Consider the following 27,757-nt stretch of genomic DNA (forward strand, 5'->3'; position numbering starts at 1 on the left):
TGTATATGTGTGATGCTTGCGTATGTGCCTGTGGGATGTGTGGTGCTTATGTTTGCCTGAGCTTCCCTTGTGTGGTGAGGTGTGTGCAGGCTGGTCTGATGGTGTGCTTGGGATAGGCTGGGGTACAGGGGAGTGGGTCCGGGTGGAGGAAGTTAGAGCGGGGAAGCTAGAGACAGGGACAATGGCTGCCATCAGTGCTGAGACCAGAGTTTGCAGGGTTCGATGAAGGGCAGCCTGACCAGAATGAATGCCCTCCAGGAATGCATTTGTGTGTTGCAATTCCCTTTCTACACCCTGGATGGCATTCAAAATGGTAGACAGCCCAACAGTGAGGGACCTGAGGAGGTCAATGGCCTCCTCACTGAGGGCAGCAGAGGTGACAGGGGCTAGGGGCTGAGGTGCCTGGGGCGAAGGTGATGCCCACCCTCCTGGGTGAGCGGGCACGGGGTGAAGGCTGAGGGGCTGCTGGGAGGGCGGTGCTGGTAGGGGGGGTGGCGGCTGTACCTGTAGAAGTGGGGGGCACAGATTTTGCCGCCACCACAAGGGAGCTCCCATCGGAGGACGAGTCCGTGTCGCTGGTTGCTGATCCTGTCCCCGCCGTGAAGCTCCCCTCGCCCTCCTTCCCACTGGTGTATTCCGAGTCCGTGGTGTGGCCCTCCATGGCCATGTGGGGTGCAGCTCCCTCGTGCTCCGGTGCCACTGTACCTCCGCCTGATGATGCTGATGCACACAAGAACAGGGAGACCACAAAAAAGGGGGGGAAACGACAGAAGAAAGACAGGTTGAGTGCATGGCTTACCGCTACCGTTGGCGGACAATACAGACACAGAAGCCCCTGCACTACGTCGCGCTGTTGGGCTCTACAGATGCAATTCCTGGCATATGTACTACATGGCTATGGTCGACATCTGCACACATAGATGACACAGAGGCATGTATACCTGTACTTGGCATTCTACAGAGGTGGGGTGGGGTGCCACATGGCATGCATTACGGAGGGGCCTAGCCTACGGAACTCGCCCTGGCCTAGGGAAACCCACAGCCCTCCCCCCCACCCAGATACCTTCACTGCGCACAAAGTCCGCTGAATGATGTTGTACTCACCCCCTTGTGTCTGCTGTGATGCCCTCCAGCGCCCATCCAACTCAGGGTAGGCCACCGCCAGGATCCAGAACATCAGGGGGGGTCATGGTTCGACGGTCACCCCTCCCACGGTGGAAGGCCATCCCCAGCTGAGCCTCCGCCGTCTTCTTGCTCCAGCGGTGAACGTCCTCCCATCTTTTCCGGCAGTGGGTGCTCCGTCTGTGTTGGCCCCCCGGGGTCTGGACATCCTTGGCGATGGCACGCCAAATATCTTTCTTCTGGTGGGCGCTGACCTACATGACATGTACAGGGGAATAAGAGAAATCATTACCAACCGCACCGTCGAAGTGAGTGGCCCACATCCCTACCCTTGCCATGTGGCACATGCATTCACAGTCCTTCATGCACGCAGAACTGTGCCCCCTTCATTCTTACAACCAGCCCTCTCCACACAGGCATAGCCCATACAAAGTGCTCCCTGTGTACTTACCTGTTGGTCTGGAGGACCGTAGAGTAGCGTGTATGGGGGGAGGACCCCGTCCACGAGCTTCTCCAATACCTCTGCAGTGAAGGCAGGGGCCCTTTCCCCAGACGCACAAGCCATTGTCTCTTCCAGACCGAGGTCACAGCAGCACTTGCAGTGTAGGTCCTCTCCTGTCGAAGATCAGGTATCGAGTGATTGAACAGATAGAAAATGGAGGTCACGTCCGCGGCGGTCACGTCCGCGGCAGTGCGTACCATCACCGCTGGCGTACATCGTCATTGGCTCCTGGGACCCTATAACCGTGTGGGTGTGGAGGAACCACTCCAGACTGCGTTATAGGCTTAAAACGAAGGATTTTTATTGAAGATATGGTATATGGTGGAATACAGGTAGGTTTGTTTCAGTCTTTGCGAAGCTGGGCTTTAATTCGTGGGATGTTCTTGAGGTCCGTTCCTTACTCGTCTCTCTCTCTCTCTCTTGTTCACAGGTCTTTCCCCCGGGAAGCACATGTGGAGAGAAAAGAATAATAGCTGTAAGTGATCTTTTAATGATATCGCTTTTCTTATACAATGTCATTATGCTTCCTGTCTTTCTGTTTTTGGCAATTTTACATTACTCTCCTTATCTCAGGTTAGCCCGTACTTGTCTTCTGTTTTCGTACTATTCTGATTCCTAATCTTTCTTGTCTTTCTGTTTTCCTTTAATATTCAGCCGTTTCTGTGCTTGGGTTTTGGCTGGCACTTTAAAGGTAATGGTGGTCTATGGTGCCTGTCGGTAAGTTTTCGTGTTTCTCCCTGCTCTTCGTTTGTTTCCCTCTTTTCCCTTCCTGTTTCCCTAGTGCTCGTGCCTTTCCATTTCCTCGGTGATTGTCTATTCCCCCCTCCCCTTTTCCCCGTGTTACCCTTTTCACTCCACTCCTTTCTCTCTCTTATTTACAGTCACTCAGGGACGTAGTCCCAAGCACCTGAATGGCCACGCTTCTCCTGGAGCGTGGCGGGATGCAGCATTTCGTCCTCCCGGTCGCCTGGAACAGGGTCTTCTCGGAATCGCCTCCCAGTTTCTCTTCCGATACCCGGACGGTACCTTCAGTGTTGGTTCACAGTCGAGCTCTGCTCCTCGTCTCTCTCCTTCCCACCTCTGAACGCTGAAAGTGCTGACAATGGTACATTTGACCGGCTGGCGTCCCGCTGCTGCGGAACGATCAAACAATCACAGGCAGCATGACCAGGAAGCTTCGGAGCAACAGGGGCAGAGTCAGCACAAGTGATAGCCATGTGCGGGCATGCAGGCTCTAGCCCGTCACAGACCCACAGGGTCCAATGTTAACCAATGCAGCATTGCGGCACGGTCTTCGACCGCCTACCGCGACAGTGTACAACGCCAGCGCAGTTACCTCACATCCCATCGTCCCACTTTAGAGGTCAGGCAGCTGCCATTTCAGGGGCCCACATAGCCTAATTACCAACTGCGTCACACAGACCTAGGCCTTGTCGCGCAACACAAATACAGGCCAGATTTTGTGTATGAATGGTGTTCTGTGTAGTCTGTGGGTACATACCTCTGAGTTCCTTGACTCTGTGGTCGCTGTTGTCATTCCTAGGCACCGTCCGCTGGGACATGTGAGGAGATGGCAGAATCCTCTGGTGTACCGACCGCTGGTGGACCTGTCGACAATGGAGGAAAGACATTTGATCATCACCTACAGGTTTGACCGTGCCACAATCCAGGAACTGTGTGCCCAGTTGCAGCCAGACCTGATGTCAGCAATCCGCCATCCCACAGGGATCCCCCCTCAAGTTCAGGTGCTATCAGTGCTCCATTTCCTTGCAAGTGTGTCATTTCTAACAACAGTGGCCATGGCATCAGGGATGTCCCAGCCTATGTTTTCCAACGTGTTGTCCAGAGTGTTGTCTGCCCTGCTGAAACAGATGCGGAGCTACATCGTTTTCCCTCAGGTGGAGGATTTGCCTATAGTTAAAGGTGACTTCTATGCCCTTGGACATATCCCCAACATCATAGGTGCCACTGATGGGACCCATGTAGCTCTGGTCCCCCCCCACAGGAGTGAACAGGTGTACAGGAACCGGAAGAGTTATCATTCGATGATTGTACAGATGGTATGTTTGGCAGACCAGTACATCTCCCAGGTAAATGCTATGTTCCCTGGCTCTGTGCATGACGCCTACATCCTGCAGAATAGCAGCATCCCTTATGTGATGGGTCAACTCCAGAGGCACCGGTTGAGGCTATTAGGGGACTCTGGTTACCCCAACCTGTCATGGCTACTGACCCCAGTGAGGAATCCCAGGACCAGGGCAGAGGAACGCTACAATGAGGCCCGTGGGCGGAATAGGAGGGTGATCGAACGCACCTTCGGCCTCCTGAAGGCCAGGTTCAGGTGCCTCCATATGACAGGTGGTTCCCTATTCTACTCACCAAAGAAGGTGTGCCAGATCATCGTGGCCTACTGTATGCTTCACAACTTGGCTTTGCGACTACAGGCGCCTTTTCTGCAGGAGGATGGTCCAGATGACGGTGTTGTGGCAGCTGTGAGCCTAGGGACAGTGATGAGGAGGAAGCAGAGGAAGAAGACATTGACAACAGGGACTCAGTTATGCAGCAATATTTCCAGTGACACACAGGTGAGAACACATTCCTGCCTACTACAAGTACTTTCACACTTCTACCTCTTTCCTGTCTGTCGATTTCACCCAGTATATGGTAACTGAGTTGTACATTTCCCTTACGGTTTCAAAGGTGTGGTTTCCAACATGTGTCATCTGCTTAGATTCCTCATGGACTTGAGATGTGTGACATAGGTATGTTGACATTACATTTGAAAACGCATTTTGTCACTGTCATTGCTAATACACATTTTCGAAATCACAGACTGACTCCAGATTGTTTTGTGGTTCAAGGGTGTTTATTGAAGTGATCAATATTGGAGGGGGGTTGTAAAATGGTGAGGGGTGATGGTGGAGGTATGTCCATGGCAGAGTCCAGTCTATTAGTCTCACAGGTGCATTGCCCATATGGGCATAGGAAGTGGAGCTGGGACAGTTCCAATATGGACAGAGTTACAAAGTGGAACAGTAGGATGACAATCAGGGTGGTCTCATTTCTTGACAGGGGTCTTGGCATCGTGCTGTGTCTTGCTCCTGGATCTCAGGGACCGTTTGCGGGGTTGTTCTCCATCTGCAGGGGGTGGGGTGCTGGTGTGGTGGTCCTGTGGCGGGGCATCCTGTCCACTAGCGCCGGCGGAGGTGGTGGGCAGGTCATCGTCCATGCTAGTGTCAGGGGCCCCTTGGAGTGCCACAGTGTCCCTCCTGGTGTTAAGTATCTCCTTCAGCACCCCTACGATGGTGCCCAGGGCGGAGCTGATGGTTCTGAGTTCCTCCCTGAACCCCAAATACTGTTCCTCCTGCAGCCGCTGGGTCTCCTGAAACTTGGCCAGTACCATTGCCATCGTCTCCTGGGAGTGGTGGCATGCTCCCATGATGGAGGAGAGGGCCTCGTGGAGAGTGGGTTCCCTAGGCTTGTCCGCCCCCTGTCGCACAGCAGCCCTCCCAGTTCCCCTGTGTTCCTGTGCCTCCGTCCCCTGGACTGTGTGCCCACTACCACTGCCCCCAGGTCCCTGTTGTTGTTGAGGTGGTGGGTTATCCTGGGTTCCCTGTAGTGGTGGACACACAGCTGATTGACGTGTCCTGGGGACGGAGGTATGGGCCCGCTGGGTGGGTGCTGTGCTGGTGTTACCACAGGGTGGAAGGTCTGTGGTGGCCTGTGACTGGGTGTGGGGAACCGACTGTCCCGAGGCCCACGATGGTCCGGGCTGGTCATCTGGATCCAGTTGGACAGAGCTGCTGTCATCACTGTGGGCCTCTTCTGTGGGTGGGGTGGAGATGTCTGGACCCTCCTGTCTGGTGACGTTGGGTAGTGGTCCTGCAGGGGTATAAAAGCATGATTATTGCATCTGTGTGTGTCATGGTGGGCAATGGGTGGGTGAGCGTGTACCCCAGTGCTAGCATACCTGTGTGGGGGCTTGTGTGATGATGGTTGAGGGGGGTGTTATGGGTATGTGCAGTGGGCATGCTTTAGTGATTGGTGTCCATGCTTTGTTGTGTCATGCAGGGCTTGGTGTTGGGATGGGTGGTTTGTGTTATTAGTACATTTGTGAGGAGTTGGAGTGATAGGGGAGGGGGCGAGGGTGGGGGTCTGTGATAGCATGCAGGTAGGGTGGGGGATATGATAGTTAAGATTTGACTTACCAGAGTCGATTCCTCCACCGACTCCTGCGAGGCCCTCAGGATGCAGAATAGTCAAGACCTGCTCCTCCCATGTTGTTAGTTGTGGGGGAGGAGGTGGGGGTTCACCGCCAGTCCGCTGTACCGCAATGTTGTGTCTTGAGACCACGGAACGCACCTTCCCCCGTAGGTCGTTCCACCTCTTCCTGATGTCATCCCGATTTCTTGGGTGCTCTCCCACTGCGTTGACCCTGTCGACAATTCTTCGCCATAGCTCCATCTTCCTACCTATGGAGGTGTGCTGCACCTGTGATCCAAATAGCTGTGGCTCTACCCGTACGATTTCCTCCACCATGACCCTGAGCTCCTCCTCCGAGAACCTGGGGTGTCTTTGCCGTGCCATGGGGTGGTGTAGGTGATGTGTGGGGTGGTGTATGTGGTGATAAGTGTGGTGATATGTAGTGGTGTGTGTTTTGTGCGTGGAAGTAGTGTGGGTGATGGTGTTGTGTGAATGTGGCTGCTAGTTTGTGGATGGTGGTGTCTCTCTCTGGCCTTCTCTCTGTGATTCTGGTTGTGGGGGTTTGTGGGTGATGTGGGTGTGTGTTTTATATTGTAATGGGTGTGTGGGAGTGGTGTGTGTATGTGTATTTTGAATTGTCCAATGTGGTTGTGTTTTGTAAGAGTGTGTGTATTTTGAGCGCGGCGGTGTGCACCGCCAATGGAATACCGTGGTTGAAAGACCGCCACGTGGATTTGTGGGTCGTGATAGCATGGGCGTATTTCTTTTGGCGTGACGGTGTCGGTTTTGTTTTCGCCAGTTTATCCCTGACCTTTGGTGTGGCGGACTTGTGTGGGTGTCTGAATTTTGTCGGATTTCGGGATGTTGGTCGTAATAGCTGTGGCGGAATTCCGCGGCCGCGGCGGTGTGTTGGCGGTCTTCTGCACAGCGGTAAGCGGCTTTTACCGCCAATGTTGTAATGACCCCCTATATGTATATCACTGTTTTGCATTGCCGTATAAATGACTTGTGTAACACAGGCCTTGGGTTATTGTGTAACGTTGCAGCACACAGGACAAAAACAGTATACATTTTCCACAGTGTTGTTCCAGCTTTGACCAGTCCCAGTCTGCTCACTGTGTATTTGCCTTGTTCATTTTTGTTCCTAATTGACCCTGCATCCTGTTAGCCTGACTGGTTCCTGTCGTTGCGTTACCATAAAGGTTCCCTGTGGCTACATTTGTCTCATAGTTGTTTTCTATGCCCTCACCTTCCTCCTGGGTTATTGTGTCAGGTAGGTCTGTATAGCGTAATCAGTTTTCTTATCGTATCATGGGGTGAAACTTGTCTTCAAATAGCCTAATCACGGCCCATCCCTTGTCTGGGTTTCATGTATGCATGAGTGACAAAAAGTGACAGTGTATCATGGCTGTATGCATGGATTGGGTATGGTGCCTCCAGCAAAACAAACACCGTTAGATAATGTGCATGAAATGTCAAAACATGTTTGTACCCTGACGGTCCACACACTGATTCACATCGGCCGAAACATATAGATGGGGCTTCCGTGGTGAATAGCTGTGAGATTAATCAGCACAGAGGCACTGATGTTCCCAGCTGCAGTGGGAATTGTAGAGGCCACCCTGCGTACAAATGTTGTGATAAAACCTGCTGGTTTAAAATTCCTGATCCATTAACTTTGTGAGCACACCAAGGTTGCCCTGTTGTCAGTCTCACAAAACGTCTGCAGTGCCATTGCTGGACTATCCCCATGTGTGTTCTCAATTCTGCTTTCATTCAATTCAGCTTTGAAGGATACTTTGTTAATGCAGGGAATGGCCCCACAGACTCATGACTAGACCTTCACATAACAACATGGACCCTAATAATGACACAGGCTACACATGGGCCCACAAACTTGAACTGGACACCTTTGTGCAATTAACCACTGGAAATATGTGAACACGTGCTGCTTGGTCTGCTGGTCCTCCACTGCCACAGGAGAAACATAGGTCATTTATACGACTCAAACTGTGGAGTGACATTACATTTGTGGATTGGTTTTGGGACTCGGTGTCACAAACACCGTACCCACATAGCATTTTCAAATGCCTGACTCATGGGTAGATTTGAAACAAGTGACCAGGAAGTGGTATCCAACATTCCAGGACATGTGATGGCTTAGTCTTGGAACATTGCCATGATCAACCATCCTCTATCTATCCTGTGCATAGTTTGTCATGGGAGATGCTTATGTCCCAAAAATCTGGGAAGTTCACATAGCATTTGTTGCTACGTGTATGACAAACACATTTCCTTGCTCATTTCCACACCGAATAGCATCTGATGGTTGTCCCCACTGACAACACATGCATACAAGCACATTTATAAAATCACATCTTGTGATGTTCACACAGAGGGACGACTAAAATTGTAAGAGCCAATTCACACACATTGACACACAGGTAATGAGTAACTGTATTGAGTTGCGTAGCCTTGCTATCCTCTATTGATGTGCAACCTGCTCAAACTGGGTAGTACCAATTTGTATTTCAAAAGTTTGGGGATCCATTGTGTCAGTGAAGAGTGCAAATCTGGTACAACTGGAGGATCGTGGTCCGCAGTAGTGTGATCTGCCACATGTGCCCATAAACTGGAATGCACAATGTAGGTGCAAACAGCCTATCTCTGTATAGTTACAGCTGTCATGTACTATAAAATTTGAAAAATTACCTAAACCCAGTAAAAGACATACATTTTGACGCACACATGTCAAAAAAGACGCACATGCGTCAAAAAACACCACATATGCGTAGAAAAATTACACACACTGCAATGATACATCCATTGGCCCTGAGCGGTAATTCCCACACTGTACACCATGAAATTGGTTAACTATGAAAAATATTTGACAATATGGATGCAGGGTAATTTCTAAGCATGCACGTAAAAAAAAAATGATGCACAGACTGTAAGCATTATAATATTTTTACGCATCATAATAAAACGCACAGTATTTGAGGCAGGAAGTGATGTAATAGGATATCCTGTTTACAGAATTGGTACAGTGGATGTACTTTCACTTTCACTTTGCAGTCTGTGATTTTTCTTGACTGTGTGGCTGTGTTTGGACTTGTCTCCCTGTGAATATTGTGAATTTGTCTCCTGTGTGCTCTTTATATTGTCTTTTGGTGTTTTCTAAGTGTCTGTGGTATCCTTTGTAAGTGTATTTTTGTCATTTCTGGTGTCTAATTTTGTCTTTGTACTGTTGGGAGTCTGTTGTGGGTAGTGTTAGTTTGGGGATAGTTGGGCTGTTTTAGTGTTAATTACTTTTCATTTCCCTATCCTCCTTTCCCTTCATTATTCTCTGTACCCCTTAATTCCTTTATTATTTCAAGCATGTTGGGTAGGCCATGTCTCAGTAGAATGGGAGAGGGGGGATTCATTTGGCTGCTGTGCCACTTCCTCCCATTGATGATAGAAGCAGGTGGCCGGGTAATACAGGGGTATCACACACAGGCAAGGAGGCTCCGGTGGGCAAAGGTCCTGTACCATCTGCAACGCATATACAACACACCGCGCAACGACCACCAGCTAAAGCACCGTTGGGCTGGCCTTGTTGCAAGGGAGCAAGACCTGCTGAACAACCTGGGGATTGTGATTGGTGGCCCTGTTGGTGAGTACAATTCAGAGTAATGTGCACATTTAAATGCTCTGTGGTGACAATAGTAGATTTGTTCATATGCTGCAGGCAATGTTTTTAGACATGTGGAATGCAAGTTAAACATACAGTGGCCGTGAGTTATACAATAATTGTTACACATTACCGTAATTTGTTGACGCAACAGCTGCACTGAGTTACAAAACACAACTGGAGCCTGTAAATTAGTGCTGCCTTCACGTCAATAGATGATGCAAATGTGGCTCTAACATATGTTTTAGGCATGGTCTGTGAGTGTACCAGGAAAGACATGTTTTTAATCCAGATATTCTCAAGAATTAATGTGTCCCCCAATTATTTCTGATACATGTCTGAACTGGATTCTGACACATACGTACCAAGTTATTTCTAACCTCAGGTAACATCTTAGGTTGATAGTTTGACTTGGTTGTGCCGCAATTAAATTAGGGATGGGTGCCAAAAGTAATGCACACGGGTTCATATCTAAATGTTTGTTGCTACTTTCCATAGCTGTGGCACATAAAATGAAGCAAATTATACCAATTGAGGGGTAACAACTATCCATGGCCCTCTGTTCATTGTACCTGTGTGTTTTACATTGGTCTTGGGCACAATAGCTGGAACAGAGCTAATGCATTTGCCATCTGTGTTACTCTATAGCCATGAACTTCTCATAAGTTATGGGATCATCATGGGATACCTGACATTGAGGAATGCATGATCACAATGTATTACATGCATGATATTGTGCAAGGGACCCTTGACCAATTCCATCATACATATAAAGTTCACTAATACTTTGCTAGTTAGTTTGCCACACCCATGCTGATCTAGTGCAACATATGTTTAATAACTAACTTCCCAGTATGGAGGCTATCACAGATATGGGTGTATGCTAAGATCAGAAGACCAGCATTCCTGTGACTGCTGCCATTCCGAAGGTACATACAAATTGAAACCTACATTATCATGATTGACACAGTGGTACATTTGCTAAACCATGTGTTAATAATATCACAGTGTCAGTTTGCTGTATATCCGCTGATCGACCAACTTGGCAAATGCAAGATGATGAATGTGGCTCACTGTGATTTCCAAAACCCATATTCGGTACACAGGGCAATGAGTGACACATTTCAGGTGCAATGACTACACCTGTACCCATGCAGTTTGTCATGGATTACTACAATATACACTGTCAACATATATCTCCTTGTTGTATCAAAATTTTAAAACTGGTCAGTCCATGGCTAGCCTCAAACTGCCACCACAGGCCCTACATTTAAGGGACCATAGAAAGAATGATAAATCATGACCTTAAATCAACCCACAGGTGCGTCACACAGTAAATTATTGTCCCTTGATGCACAAGCCACAATACCTGAGTGACAGGTATTGCGTTGCTCCAGGAAAGTGGCTTTACATGTCTCTAATTACTATTAATGATGAGAGGAGTGCACTCCATAAATGAGCCTGCAAACAATTGATGGAGCATGTTTGTCATCACATGATAGTTAGGGCCACTGCATGTGTGCAGGTATGTGTGTAGCACTCACTGGAGTGACCAGGTCTGTACATGTTTGCAGTGGTATGTTTGTTGAAGTATCATCATGCCTGAGAGGCTGGACTTTCAGATTTAATGTTACACACAGTAATTGTATTTGGAAGTGTTGTACAGTGCACAGACATTGAACATATTTCTCCCTTACATGCTTTACAGATGGACCTGCCCCCTACACAATCGGAGAGGTGGCTCAACTTGCGGACCCAGACATATCCAGTAAGTGTTGATATTTCAGTTCTGTGTTGTGTTTGCAGCTGTTGTGTGATTGACTCCTGTGTGTTGAACACATAGCAAGGTATGATATGCTGGTAAATGATCGGATATGTTACTTGAGTGGAGTATCACTTTTTTTCCATCTTTGAGTTGGACAATCATTAGCGTATAGTCATATTTTGGGATTGTAGTGCAGCCCTGTAGGCATGGCCATGTGAATAGGGTGACATTTGTTATAAAACTTTTTATAAAGAAAATTTAGCAGAGGGCCATATTTATGATTTAGTCAGCAAGTCAGACCCTGAATCTCACAGAATAGGGATGCCAAAGTCTTACCCACAGACTTGAGCCTCCCTGTTCACTAATGAACATGTTCGACTGTATGTTTGACTTCCTAGCAGCATGTAGCTTCACATGTTGTGCTATGTGTATGTGGCACTTGAGTATAATGTCATAGGTGTGCATGCAGCTCATGGCCAGATGTGTGCTTGCATCTATCTGCTTGTTGTAAGACAGGTATTAGTGGTGGGAGAGCGTAGTTTAAATATTAAATACTTTAGATGTGAAATGCTTATATTTACCAATGCTGAAATAACAAGACATAAGGTATTATTCGTCTGAATGTATTCTAAACATACTTATAAGAGTGAAGAAATTATTGTACATATATACTAATGTCGACTATAAGAAATAATTGCTTGCATTATGATTAATTGAATAGGTTAACATCTACGAAGATGGCGTTTATTAGAATCCATAAGTCTTAAGTTAGCGTGAGCTGAAAACTTAGCTGTGTAGCTCGCATATTAAAGCATATTTTTCTGTTTCTCCAGTGTGCTGATTCGCAAAAGGCCATGACCCAGCATGTGTTCTTTTCTTTGTTTTATGTTGCAAGTGAGAATTCTTCTCACCCGCATGCTAGCTGTTTTAGTATAAGTTTTATACGTTTTTGCAACATTATTTGAAACATCCTAGGACAATCGACCATGGAAAAGAGAACTTTTGACCCGAAGAACGTGCCAGAGAATGAAGTAACCCCGGATGTGCCACCTACGAAGACGTCAATTATGAAGACCAATCAGTGGGGTGACAATTGCATTACTTAATGTATAATTTGATAGGTTAAAGATAGTGGGGTGTAGCGACTATCCAATAGAATTTTGGGTGAAGGTATTGCAAAAGAGGAATAAAAACCCATGACACAGGAGACTCGAGAGAACTAGGTAGGGAATGATATTGATTGCATCCAGAAACTCTGTCACTCTGTTTGGTGATTTGAGACTTAAATAAACCATCCTTATCCATAGACTGCCCCATTACACGTTTCCTCCTTATGAGGGAAGTGTCCCCTGTTCCTTAGACGAAATAGGTCGACAGTGATCTAACTAATGTCCTGAAGACGAAGTCTGATCCTGTATGCTGACTCATTCCGAGGAGGGTAATTATGACAATTGCTATTGTAATTTGTCTATTTGCTTTTTTCTTTCTAGGTACCAACTGCTGTATTTTTGGATAGAGACCCTAGTCAGATGTTTTCTAAATTAGTGTTCTAAACTGTTTTGCATGAAGCCCAACATGCTGATGCTAATTAGTGGTTAGATTAGGCATTCACCTTGACTAACGTAACCAACGCGACTGACGTTGTGCTATGCTGAACTAAGACGTATATGATGTTCTATGCACACTAACCTGTATATATCTTACATTGGTGCTTTTATATTTGTGATCTTTGTATTGTCAAAATCTTATCACAGTTGCCATATCGTGACTATGCTCTTTTGCTCCTTGGTTTTGAGATTGATACTCTTATTATTAGATTGTAATCAATAGGGAATAAAATTCACAAAACTCCCATAAAGGTGTGGTTATTCATGACTGAAAGGTCATGGTTGCGCCGACAGTTTAACCAATGTCTAAAGTGAAGTATATTGTGGTGATATATGTTGATAATATCATTGATATATTGCTTGACATATTGATCAGTTATCTCGTTCTACGGTGTCTTACCACTGGGTCAAAAGATTAATCGGCCTAAAACGAGTCCTAATGTGTATAAATTGACATAGAGGGACGCGTTAACAGTTCTGGTAGCAGAGCGACGGTTTGGCCCTTGGGGGCCTTAGGACGGAGATTCATTATTTGATTTATTTTTCTGTGATAATGCAATTCGGAAGTATGATGGGTTTCTAAGTTCACCATGGCTTTCCCGGGATCTCAAAGCCTGCCTAAATGAGTTGGGAATGTTCTTGGCGCCATAATGTGTGTGGTTAGGGTCTCTGCGCTTGCCTAAGCTTATGCATCTTGCAGGTGATTGTGAAACTTTGTGTGTATTTAGGCCAAATTAAGTGTTGTTTAGCAGGAGTGGGCGTACTCCACAGTATGAGAGTAGGGAAGTCGGCGTACTTCATGTGAATGTAGCGCTTGTTGCTTAAAATTATCCAAGTGGTTGGTTGTTGTATACGGACCTGTTGAGGTCTAAGACTCCAGAGTATGAAGATAAATGTGATTTATGTTGTAATCTGTGCGGTTTAATAGGTCAATCGGGCGTGGTTGACAAGTCGAGTTTGAGTTATAATGTGTGTATGAAACCTTCGATGGAGATTTGACAAATTCTAAAGTGCACTAGAAGGAGTCATTGACAAGTTGAGAGTAGAATTTGCGGGTCGAATTCTGCTTGCGTATGCGGGAACTGATAAGGAGAGAGTAGCGGCTGACGCTTCAAGTGAAATCTCTGTAAAGTTCTTAAGCGAATGTGTTACCCTTCCTGTAGTAAACCGACAGATTTGTGTTGTCATTTTAAGGTGCTCGCAATAATTTGCATTAGTTTGTGTGAGTTGTAGGGGTTCAGTGAGAAGCGGACAAGCCGCAAGACTTTGTCAGCCGCAGTGTGTGTGAGTGTGACGTCAGTGGTGCCGCTCTGAGATAGGTCAGATGTTGAGAGGGGTCGAGCACGGATTGGCTGCCGTCCATGAGAGGCAATAGGTTGAGAAAGGCAGGTGAAGAGTATCTTGGGAACTAAGCCATTTCTGATTAAATACGAAACAAGAAAATCGCAAAAATGAATTTTGTCAAAGCATTCAAGAGCGCTCTAAAGGGAGATGTATATATAGTTGCAACCGATGGGGAACCTACACCACCTGAGGGCACACCAGCTTATACGGTTATGGAAGAAAAAGGTGTTGCGCCTTGTTTATTGATGAAACAGTGGCGCAAATTAACAGAGAAAGAAGGGTGTCTAGCGTTCCCAGCACATGGGACGTTTAATCCAAAGGTACTAGAAAATCTAAGGTGGATGTTAAGTACGCAGAAACCACCTCCAAGACCGGCACAATATGAGGCTTTGGCGATTAGGGACTTGATGGCTCTTAAGCATAGACAAGAAAGGTTTCAGAGAAGACTGAGAAGGGCGGAAAAATCCTATGCAGAGGCTAGATGGGATAATGAGAGCAAAATGTGGAGACGGGGAATTGTGGACGGGTTGAAGTTGTTCCCAGCAATATCTCAGGAAGAAGAAACGCAGGGAAAGAAAGCCTCCTGTAAAACCGACAAAGATTCAGGCAAATCTAAAGAAAATATAAGATCCTGGGAAGAGGAAGATGATTCAGATGATGAGGAATTTATGGATAGATTGTTAAATGATCGCCGTCACCATATGCGGTGAGCGACAGCGCTCCAAGTACTAGTCTGGATCCTGGGAACCAGACGCAGGAAAAGGGAGTTGCTGATACGGTACAGACTAGCGATACAGCTTTGATACAGAATGGTGACAGTGTACCCACTGCACCAGACTTGCCGATACAGTTGCAGCCTCCACCACAGATAAAGAGAATCTACCCTGATGTCCCAGTGCTTGAGACTACTACGAATTTGATAGTGCCACCGGATCCGATATACACAAAGCCAAAGCTAATACAGATTGAATCAACTCCGAAATTAATGTCTGAACCACAACCACAGTTAATACCAGGGTAGAACCCTGTAGCTGGACCACCGTTAGTACCTGTTCCGGGTACATTGGAACAGACATATGGAGTTGCTGCTCCAAGAGGTCTGGGTCCAGGTCAGACACCTGCCGCTATATCGTTACCCATTACTGTTGGTCCCCCAGTGCCATTGTATGCACAAGGTAAAGCAGGGGTGTGTGACCACGGAGTGATGACTCAGGAAGCGATAAGAGGAGGGCCTATGGGAACTCCACAGATAATGGCCCCTGGAGAACAAGTAAATGAACCACCCAGACCCTTAATGGACCTTAGTCCAGTGGGGGCACCTCTCGAAGCAATGCGTCAAGCAGGGTTGGGATTTTTAACTCCGCAAACCATGAGTACGAAACCTCACATTCTCCAATGATACATGCAGGGAACATTTCACTGCAGGGTTTTACAGTTCAACAGTTAAATGAATGGTTAGAAAAAACTTATACTTCACAAGAGACTGCAGTGACCACAGTTGAACCTGAGAAAGAAAAACAAGACGAATACCTGAACTTTGTACGACTAGGGGCAGAAGCTGCCGAGTTAGTGGAAGGAACAATGGGAGTAAATAGATTGGAATCATACACAGAGGCAGAACTAAGATACTTGTGTCCCAAGATTACCAAAGAGGTAGGCAAAGTACATCAGAGATTAGCGAACCTAGCAGACAAATACAATATCGATATCGGAAAACACTAAGCATTTGAAAAGGAGTTACAGATTAGATTTTGACTCAAAAGATTTTGAACATATGAGATCTGCAGGCATGAAGGCACATTTGAGAGAACTGTTGCAAAGTGCACAGATTTGGGGTGCATTGGAGAAATGGGAGGGCCGATGGGCGAAGAAAAGAGATAAGGGAAAGGGTGATAGCCCAGGGTCTAATCAAGCTAGGACTTCACCTGATTTGGAATCAGTAAAAATATTACCTATGAGAGAAACAGCTGGTGGTGTTTTAGTACATGTGCCATGGACTAGAGGAGATATTCTATCCTTTACTAATGATTATCCCAGATTGAGAGATAAACCGATCGAGTGGTATCAACAAACGGACAGGTTTGTGAAATTTGCAAAATATCTTTGGGAAGACTTGAATACCTTGTTTGAGATCATTGTTCTGCCTGATTTGTGGCTCGAGTGCAAGAGAGGGGTAGATTGGCCGACGAAGGAACCGGCGAGAGATAAGGTGACCGGAGCACCTTCAGAAGAGGTGATGAAATATTATCATAAAGTGATTGAGTTTTTGAAACAAAAGGTGTCGCCGAAGGTGACTGAGTGGCAGAAAATCGACCGGACTTCTCAAGAGGTTAAGGAGTCAATACATGCTTATTATGAGAGATTGTTAAAAGCGTTTAAGCATTACAGTGGTACTGAGACTATCGAACCGAAGGATATGAACCACCTTGTGTTTAGATTCGTCGAAGGATTGAGACCGGAGGTTAGCCAAATGATTAAGAATCATCTGATTTGTTGGCAAGCTAAACCGATTGATGAGGTATTGCAGTATGCAAAGTACTGTAGTGATGAGATTGAGTTGAAGCAGAAAAAGATGAAGGAAAAGGTGATGGTAATGCATATAAGAGCTGCACAGGCTGGAATACAGGGAAATGGAGTTCAGCAGATGATACAGCAACAACCACAAATGAATGGCGTGTTTCAGGCACAGCCGAGAGGCCGAGGTCGAGGGTTTGTGAACCGCGGGTTAGCCATGAATAACGTTGTTATTCCAAATGATGTTCAAGGAGCGAAAAAGATGTCACCATGTCACGCGTGCGGGGCGTGGGGTACTGGAAACCGGAATGTCCAAATATGGTGCAGGATGGTGCAGTTCAGCAGAGCACTAATGTTGGTACATTACAAAACTCACGAGGTCTGAAAATAAGACATCAAAATCCAAATTTTCAGAATAATTTGGTACAAATGCAAGGGGTACAGCCCATGCAGCAGATACAAATGCCACGTTTTCAGTCAATACAGATGCAACCAGTACAACAGCAGATTCCTATGGTGCCTAGACAGCAAATTCAATTACCAATGGCTCCGATGGGACAGCAACAGGTGATGCTTCCTCAGCAGGTCACAGGTCAGGTAACAAATCAAAACAATACTGTACAACAGTTCCCACTACAAGGTGAAAATGGGATGAATGAGGATTGGTCAGATGATAGTTCAGACAGTGAAGAGTGCAGGCTTGCAGCATCCCTAGAGGTGGATCAGAGAGGCCCATATGTAGAGGGAAAGGTGATGGGCTATAAGGTTTCATTCTTGGTTGACACAGGAGCTACACTCTCCACAGTTCGAAGTGCAGAAGTCCCAAGATTGCCTCTCTCGGGGCGTACTATACGAGTGGTCGGAGTAGCAAATCAGTACTTGACTAACCCGATTACCGATCCGGTACAAGTTGAAATTGCCAACTTCCAAGGGCTACATAGATTTGTTGTATGTGATTCAAGTCCAGTATCCGTACTGGGAAGGGACTTACTCTGTAAAACAAAATGTTCAATTACCTGTTCCAACGATGGAATTGAAGTACAGACAAATAGTGACGATGAGGGAGATGAAAGTCAAATTATAGAGGAAGAAACAGGGACAAATGAAGACTACCCTTTGATTACTCTAGTCCCAATGCATACTTTGATTGATCTACCTGTCGAACTACAAGGAACAGTAACAGAGAAGGTGTGGGATTTGACTGGGAAAGAAGTAGGATTAATAAAGGGAGTAGAACCAGTCAAAGTTCAGATAAAACCGAATGTAGTGTTCCCACAAGTGCCACAATATCATATGACTCAAGACGTCCTCATTGAAGTATCACAAATAATTGCAGACTTTCTCAGGCAGGGAGTTCTGAAAGAGGTCTTGAGCACTCCATGTAACTCTCCCATAATGGGTTTAAAGAAGCCCTGTGGAAAAGTTCGTATTCTGCAAGACTTGAGAAAAATAAATGAAATTGTGATAAAATGTTGCCCTGTGGTACCTAACCCAGCAGTAATAATGTTCCAGGTACCCTGTGATGCTGAATGGTTTACCGTAGTAGACCTATCACAAGCCTTCCTTTCGATACCTCTTCATGAGGACAGCCAATTTTTGTTCAGTTTCAAATTTCTGGATAAGGTGTACAGTTGGTGCAGAATTCCTCAAGGGTTCTCAGAGTCACCATCCATCTTCAATCAGATATTGAAAAAGGATTTGGAACCTCTTGTGCTGCCTTTTAATTCAACTCTTGTGCAGTACATCGATGATTTGCTAATTGCATCCAAAACAAGAGACAGTTGCAAATACGATACCATTGCATTACTAAATCATCTGGGAAAGAATGGGCCCAAGGTGTCACCCAGAAAGTTACAATATTGTCAGAAAGAAGTAAAATACTTGGGACATTTGATTGAGAAAGGATCCAGAAGAATATCAAAAGAAAGGATAACAGCAGTTTTGAAAATGAATACCCCAACAACAAAAAGAGATGTCAGGATGTTTTTGGTAATGGTGGGCTACTGTCGCCAGTGGATACCCAACTTCTCGATCATTTCAAAACCGTTAATAAAACTGACAGGAAAGGAAGTCAAGGATGAGCCATATACTATAACTTTGTCAAAAGAGGAGCTTGAGTCATTCGTAGAATTAAAAGAATGCATGTGCAGAGCACCAGCATTGGGAATGCCAGACTACGAGAAACCTTTTTTGTTGTTTTGTCATGAACGTGATGCTTGTTCTTTGTCTGTCTTAACACAGGTCCACGGAGATGCAAATCGCCCTGTAGCATATTTTTCAGCTACTTTGGACCCTGTTGCAGCAGCCTTACCGGGTTGTTTGCGTGCAGTTTCAGCAGTTGGTCAGAGCCTTTTACAATGTGAAGGCATAGTCCTGGGATACCCTCTGACAGTAATGGTTCCACATTCAGTTGAAATTCTGTTGACACGAACTAAGACTCAGCACATGACATATGCACGTCTAACTAAGTATGAGACGATCATACTGGGATCGCCTAATGTCACTCTTAGAAGATGCACTGTACTGAACCCGGCAACTTTGCTACCAAATGAAAATACTGAAATTAAAGATGGGGAAGAATTTGAACATGATTGTCTTGAGGTGACTGAATTGTGCACCAAGCCTCGTCCCGATATTCAGGACACTCAACTGAAAGAAAATTACTGCATCATGTTTGTCGATGGGTCCTGTCTAAGAGATTCTGCAGGAACCCTGAGAGCTGGTTATGCGGTATGTACCATAACTGGCATCGTCGAAGCCTCCTGGCTCGAGAAAGTGTCTTCATCACAAGTGGCAGAATTAATCGCCCTTACTAAGGCTGCCATGCAGCTGCAAATTTGAAAGTCACTATCTATACTGACAGCAGATACGGATTTGGAATTGTGCATGATTTTGGCCAACTTTGGTCACAGAGGGGTTTTATGACTTCCTCTGGTTCTCCTGTGAAAAAAGGTGAACAAATAAGAGATTTGTTACACGCGATTCAGTTACCTCTCGAAGTTGCCGTGGTGAAGTGCAGTGCTCACATCAGATCACAAGATTTTGTGTCTATGGGAAACGGCTATGCAGATCAAGTCGCAAGATTTTGTGCATTGAACTGTATATCGTTTAAGGAGCAATGGGAATTGTTACCACAAACTGAAAATGATGTGTGTTTAAATCTAGCATTACGGGTGGTTGACACCTTAGATGAACTAAAAACATTACAAGGTCGCGCGAGTAAAGAAGAGAAACGCCCTTTGCAAAGAATGCAATGTGTACAAAGAGCTGATGATCTATGGGTTTCAGAGGAGGGAAAATTAGTCTTGCCAAATAGCCTTTTGTCACAGTTTGCCCGGCTTTATCATGGGCAGGCATATTTGGGAAGAGATGCCATGATCAGATCCTTTAAGATTGATTGGTTCAATCCAAAATTCAGACATGCTGCGGACATCACTTGCCACAGGTGCGTCATCTGTCAACAGATGAATGCTGGGAAAGGAACTGTGGGGAGCTGGAGGTCCATTCAACAAAATGCAAATGGATTTTATCGAAATGCCTGTTTGTGGAGGATTGAAGTACGTGTTGGTGATTGTGTGTGTTTTCAGTCATTGGATCGAGGCATATCCCACACGTAGGAATGACAGTCTTACAGTTGCAAAACTACTACTCAGGGAACTGATACCAAGATTCAGGTTTCTGGTTTCTATAGAATCAGATAGGGGTAGACACTTTGACAATGAGGTGATTAAACTCCTGTGTGCCGCACTCAACATTGAACAAAAGCTGCATTGTAGCTATCGCCCTGAAGCATCAGGATTAGTAGAGCAGATGAATGGTACTTTGAAATCAAGGATGGCAAAAATGTGTGCAGCAACTAATATGAAGTGGCCAGATGCCTTACCTCTAGTGCTGATATCAATGAGAAACACCCCAGACAAGAAAACGGGACTGTCCCCCCATGAAATCCTCATGGGGAGAGCTATGAGATTACCAGCAGTACCTGCAAATGCACTAGTGAATATTACAGATGATATGGTGTTGGATTACTGCAAAGGTTTGGCTGACGTGATTCGCTCTTTTTCTCACCAGGTGGAAGCTAACACGTTGCCGCCGATTGCCGATCCAGGTCACTCTCTACAAGCCGGTGATTGGGTGGTTGTCAAGAAGCATGTGAGAAAATCGTGTCTAGAACCATGTTGGAAAGGGCCGTATCAAGTAATATTAACGACCACCACTGCTGTGAAGTGTGCCGGGGTTCCCAACTGGATACATGCCAGTCATACGAAGAGGGTAACGTGTCCTGTCAAAGAGGAGCTTGAAGTTCCCGGCACAGCAACTTTAGAAAGAGAGGTCTCAGGGTCAGAGAACAATCAAGAAGGAACTGAGACTACCGGAGAGCCCACTGAGAACAGCCTTGTCCCTCAAACTATCAATGAGTTCGAGAGAGGTGACAGAGTGCCTATCTCAGTAGAGGCAGCAGGAGAACTAAATCAAGGAGAGGTTCTCCCAGAAGTAGACGAATACGGATTAGAGTCTGAACCCAACATAGAACCGGCAGAAGAAAGAGAAGGAGAAACCGTAGAGAAAAACCAAAACGTATCAGAGTCCCCTGAACCAATTGCAGGTCCGTCAAGAGAAAACACCATATCACAAGAGGAGGGTGCTGTCCAACGTCCTGAAGTAAAACATTGAATAAAGACACATAGAGGTGACAATTGGCCAGACAAGCCACACCCTAAGATAAGAGAGGTATCAAATGACACTATAATAGAAGAGAGTGATACCTCACAAGCAGATGATCTGAGTGAGGGAGAACAACAAGGTGAACGAAGATTAAAAAGAAAAAGAATTGCAAACAGAAGATATACAGGTCCTGAATGGGCGTACACTACAACCTCTGAATGGCAACAAGAATTCCTAGCATTCTGTTTTGATCGAGAAGTACCAGGCCAATACTACGGCACCTGAATGAGTTTCGAAATCTTTTTTTGGGCTAAAATTGAAAAAACTGAAAAGAGAGAGACTCTAGAAACTACCGGAAGTGACACTAAAACCAAATTTGACTTTTAAAGAAACCTGCTTACGACAAGCTGCTAACCTGACTTGACTGAAAGGGTCCTGGAGTGAATGAAGACGCTGTAATATATGCAGAACAAAAAAAAAAGAAAGAAAGGTTTATCCTCAAGTTGATTGTCGATCTGCTGTTCTGATTCTGTACAAACATGGCTTACAATGGAAATAGTAGCAAAGGGAGTAAGGTGTGTGGTTGGTTAGGTCTTATAATAGGTGTTGTGTGTGCAGTGATAATAGTGGGAGTAATTGTGGGAATGCCATGGAGAGAGAAAGAAACTATTAACACAACTTCAAAACCTGAAACTACTACACTAACACCGTGGGAGAGATTTGAGCAGGATGCAAGACATATGCATGAAGGGACTAATGCAAAGGGAGAACTATCTACTAATGTCTTCTATCGCTTACTAAATGAGTATGTGGAAACCATGGATGCGAAAGATTGTTATGTATGTACTAAAATTCCTTCATCTGTGCAGGAGGGAGTTACCTATCATAGTCTCCCTCTTACTTATGGAATTAGTTGCTGCTTGCTACTAACAAGATTCTATAATCAAGAGCATGTGCAATACTTTTATTCAAATTTGGATGTTGTGTTTTCCTTTGTGCCTGTGATTGAATTCTTAAATAAATTAGCTAAAGAGCACGATATAAAAATAGTTAGGGGATTCTTTGAGCCAACACTTACATTTGGAACTGCTTATGAACATCGCAATAATTTGACTTGCTTACTGTCGCCTGTAGAGAAAAGCTTTTTAGATCACACAGATGATAGACGCAAAGCACTGAAAGAAAGATTAGAAAAAGGATTAGAGAAACGTACCTATGCAAATGATTATGCTTATACGGCAAATAAGACACAAGGCAAACTAGCTATAGATGCATTACATGTAGGTAGGCTCTGTGTATATAGGCCAAAATCTGATCAAGACAATTTGTTTGTGGGTACGAGTGAATGTAGGCATGTGTTTTTGTTTCAGAGTAAATGGACCTTTATGTTAAATGGAGAAGATCCAGCAATCCCTGGAATCTATTACATTCGTGGGCTAAATTCTTATTACCGTCTCCCTAAGGGATGGTATGGGACATGTTATTTGGGGATAGTATTCCCAAAGATATACCAAATTGAAGACTTAAAACAAATACCTAAAACATCTGAATTACAACATCCTAGACAAAAACGAGAATCAGTGGCGGCTGTCATTGGTGATATATTTGGAGCCATAATCCCATCAGTAGGGGTTATCTTGAATTCCATGAAAATTCAAAAGTTGTCTACTATAGTGGATAACATGTTGACCAATTTTACAGGAGCCATACTCCTTATGGATACTGAACTTGCTGCAGAAAGGGCTATGACTCTTCAAAATCGACTTGCTTTAGACATTCTTTTAGCAAAGAGTGGAGGGGTCTGCAAAATGCTCAATGAGCATCATTGTTGCTCATTTATTCCAGATAACAGTAAGAAAATTAGAAGCATGCTTACTAACCTTACTAGAGATAGTACAGATTTGAAGGATTTGTAAGAACTTGGTGTTTGGGAGAAATTTGGAAAAGGAATTGCCCGAGTTGGAAGCTGGTTTACCAACATTTGGAATAGGGTACTTGCAAAAATTCTGATGGGTTTACTATAGCCTTAGAACCCGCCGTAGTGGGCTCTACTGGCTATTAAAGGCCCGCTCCCTGCGTTAAATGCCCGAGCCGAAGGCCTGCTACGGCGGGTTCTAAGACTATTAGAACATTCTGCCACACAGCGCAGAATGTTCTATTAAAAAAAAAAATGTTCACGGAGCCCGAGGGGATTTAAATCCCCTCAGGCTCCGTGAGGCTTTGTTCACAGCTGTTGCTGTGAACAAAGCGAACATTGGAATGTTGGCGCTGCGGGCTTTTACCGGCCAGTAAAAGCCCGCAGCACTCCGTTATTTTCAATGGAGCCTCCAGCATTCCAATGTTCTAATAATTGTTTTGGTTTGTCTATTAGGATTATGGGGGGCATGTCAAATTAATGACAAAATAAAAAGAAATTGGACTAAAAGAACTAGAAGAAATGAAGAAAGTGAAAGAGAGAAAATGTTCAATGAGATATGGGAAAGCTCACATAAAGGACAAGATGTTGAAATGCGTATTATGCGCAAGGTGAAAAATTAAATCAAAGAGGAGGGACTGGGAGAGCGTAGTTTAAATATTACATACTTTAGATGTGAAATACTTATATTTACCAATGCTGAAATAACAAGACATAAGGTATTATTCGTCTGAATGTATTCTAAACATACTTATAAGAGTGAAGAAATTATTGTACACATATACTAATGTCGACTATAAGAAATAATTGCTTGCATTATGATTAATTGAATAGGTTAACATCTACGAAGATTGCGTTTATTAGAATCCATAAGTCTTCAGTTAGCGTGAGCTGAAAACTTAGCTGTGTAGCTCGCATATTAAAGCATATTTTTCTGTTTCTCCAGTGTGCTGATTCTCAAAAGGCCATGACCCAGCATGTATTCTTTTCTTTGTTTTATGTTGCAAGTGAGAATTCTTCTCACCCGCATGCTAGCTGTTTTAGTATAAGTTTTATACGTTTTTGCAGCATTTGAAACATCCAAGGACAATCGACCATGGAAAAGAGAACTTTTGACCCGAAGAACGTGCCAGAGAATGAAGTAACCCCGGATGTGCCACCTACGAAGACGTCAATTATGAAGACCAATTAAAGTGTTATAAATGATCGTGGGGTGACAATTGCATTACTTAATGTATAATTTGATAGGTTAAAGATAGCGGGGTGTAGCGACTATCCAATAGAATTTTGGGGGAAGGTATTGCAAAAGAGGAATAAAAACCCATGACACAGGAGACTCGAGAGAACTAGGTAGGGAATGATATAGATTGCATCCAGAAACTCTGTCACTCTGTTTGGTGATTTGAGACTTAAATAAACCATCCTTATCCATAGACTGCCCCATTACACGTTTCCTCCTTATGAGGGAAGTGTCCCCTGTTCCTTAGACGAAATAGGTCGACGGTGATCTAACTGATGTCCTGAAGACGAAGACTGATCCTGTATGCTGACTCATTCCGAGGAGGGTAATTATGAAAATTGCTATTGTAATTCTTCTATTTGCTTTTTTCTTTCTAGGTACCAACTGCTGTATTTTTGGATAGAGACCCTAGTCAGATGTTTTCTAAATTAGTGTTCTAAACTGTTTTGCATGAAGCCCAACATGCTGATGCTAATTAGTGGTTAGATTAGGCATTCACCTTGACTAACGTAACCAACGCGACTGACGTTGTGCTATGCTGAACTAAGACGTATATGATGTTCTATGCACACTAACCTGTATATATCTTACATTGGTGCTTTTATATTTGTGATCTTTGTATTGTCAAAATCTTATCACAGTTGCAATATTGTGACTATGCTCTTTTGCTTCTTGGTTTTGAGATTGATACTCTTATTATTAGATTGTAATCAATAGGGAATAAAATTCACAAAACTCCCATAAAGGTGTGGTTATTCATGACTGAAAGGTCATGGTTGCGCCGACAGTTTAACCAATGTCTAAAGTGAAGTATATTGTGGTGATATATGTTGATAATATCATTGATATATTGCTTGACATATTGATCAGTTATCTCGTTCTACGGTGTCTCACCACTGGGTCAAAAGATTCATCGGCCTAAAGTGAGTCCTAATGTGTATAAATTGACATAGAGGGACGCGTTAACAGTTCTATTAAATTATGTTGACAATTGTCTGCATTTACAAACATAAATGTGGATGGGATAGTCCAAGGTTTGGGTCTATCCTAGTTGGACATCCTCCTAACCTGTGGTGGACTGCCCAAACCCATGTACAGCTGTCCAAAGCTTCCTGGGTGTCCTAGATGTTTCAAAGTATTTGTTGCTTCTTCATCCCCCCCCAGGCACAGGCTTAGGGTTATGAAATGTGTACCTAGTTGTGACGATCCAAGTTTAGTACTCAGACATGTAAATCTGTAAGACACTTGTCCAAAACTAGGATACGGACTCATGATTAGCAACTGCATTCCATCCTGGCAATTACATTTACAAATCACAGATCTTGTGGCCCTTGATTGTCATCCAGAAGATAGTCATTAGTTGGCGTGTCACATGTGGAGGATTTGCAGCATTTTTTACGTGACAAATGGCTGAACAATGATGCATAGGTAATTTAAGTTGTTACACATCTTTTAGAGCATTGCTGTGCTGTTAGATAGGACATGTTTAGGCTGCGTTGGCATGTACTTCCTCAGGGCGAATCTGTGATCTGTATGGTGATATGGCCTGTTTCAGCTACATTAGATGTATTGTCTGATTTTCTTCAGTAGCTATATCACACAATCAAGTACCTAATGTTTGGCTTTATTTTTTTTAACAGCAGCCAATATGAATGCCATCCAGATTCGGGAGTTTCAGTGTCGGGCGATGCGTTACCGACACATTCTGGATGTGGAGTCTGGGTTCCACCACATGGCACGGCGTTATTGCCATGAAAGAGTCTCAGGAGTGTGGAGGGCATTTGCCCAAGGGGGCCCTTCGTCGCCACCGCCAGCACCACCACTACCACCCAGGGGGCACCAAGCATATCAGGCACCACTGCAGGACCATCGACGTCCACTGCTCCCGGACCTATGACAGCACCACCTGCACCTCCCCCTACAAGCATGGCACAAACAACCAGATAAACACCTACAACTGGCACCCAGACCACCCCTGCTGAAGTAATTGACCCTGCAGATGTCCAAAGGATGAAACGGGACATGCAACATATGTTGAGGAGAATGAACAGGCTGCAGCAGGAGGTGGCACAAATTAATAGGAGGGTGCATGCCATCAAGAAGACCCTGCGGAGGGCGAACTTGTGAAAAATATACCCTCTGCCTTGAATCCCTCCCCTCCCTCCTCTTTCCTGGTTCTTTCAATTAGTGGGTTTAGGGGGCCTAGTGTTAGGTTAGAATAGGCTGTTAGTTTAGTTAGTAGTAGTGGGTTGAGGGGTGGGGGTATGATAATTTTTTTATTTTTTTATTATGTGTGTGGGTGGGTGGGTGATGATGTTGGGATTTTGGTGTTTTAAAAAATATATAGATAAAAATACAAAAAGATATATATTTGTTTAGTCCTCCATGTATCCCATCTTATAAGGGGGGTAGGGGGTTGATGTTAAGAGTGTTTAGCTAAATGTGATAGGTAAGTTTAGCTTAGGTTAGTTAGGGCCTGTTGTGGGTAATGTGTCGTTAGGATAGGTTAGGTTAGTTAAGGTGTTTCCCCAGGTTTTATCTTCCTTTTCTACTGTTAAATACATTTTTAGGTACTCCTTTACAGTATGTGTCAAATGCTTGGGGATCAGGGCCTTGCCATAGCTGAACAGTGTCTCTTTGGTATTTGCATTTGCGTCCCATCCTGCAACCAATTCCCAATTGAGTTGTTGCATTGGCAGCTATACCAGAACTACTTTGCTAAGTTTCTGCCATCCATTGCACCCACCACTCAAGGTTACTATGGATCCCAATGTGTTGTTAATTTTTTATGTATTTTTTCAATCTCACATACTTTGGGACCAGATTTGGGATTGAGGACACTGTGTTACGCCTGCCTGCAGCCTGATGTTCAAGTGAAGCCTTATAAGGTAAGTGGTGGTATGATCTCATGTAGTATGGTATACATGCCTCATACCTATCATTTGTTACATTGTTCAGCCAGGTTACTTATTTGTACGTACACTCATACACATCCATTCTTGCTGTATGGTGTGTGTGATGAAAATTTTGGGTCAAATGTCACATACGTAAAGATTGTCTTGAAGAAAAATTTGACGACAATACTTCTTGGCTTAGACATCCCTTGAGGAAGACTTATTCTGTCCAACACATCATTATACGGTATAGTTTCTATTTACCTCAGAATTAACTCTCAGGAAGGGAAGATGATGGTACAATCCAGACCAC

Source organism: Pleurodeles waltl, chromosome 11, assembly GCF_031143425.1.
Source record: "Pleurodeles waltl isolate 20211129_DDA chromosome 11, aPleWal1.hap1.20221129, whole genome shotgun sequence".
Classification (NCBI taxonomy): Eukaryota; Metazoa; Chordata; class Amphibia; order Caudata; family Salamandridae; genus Pleurodeles; species Pleurodeles waltl.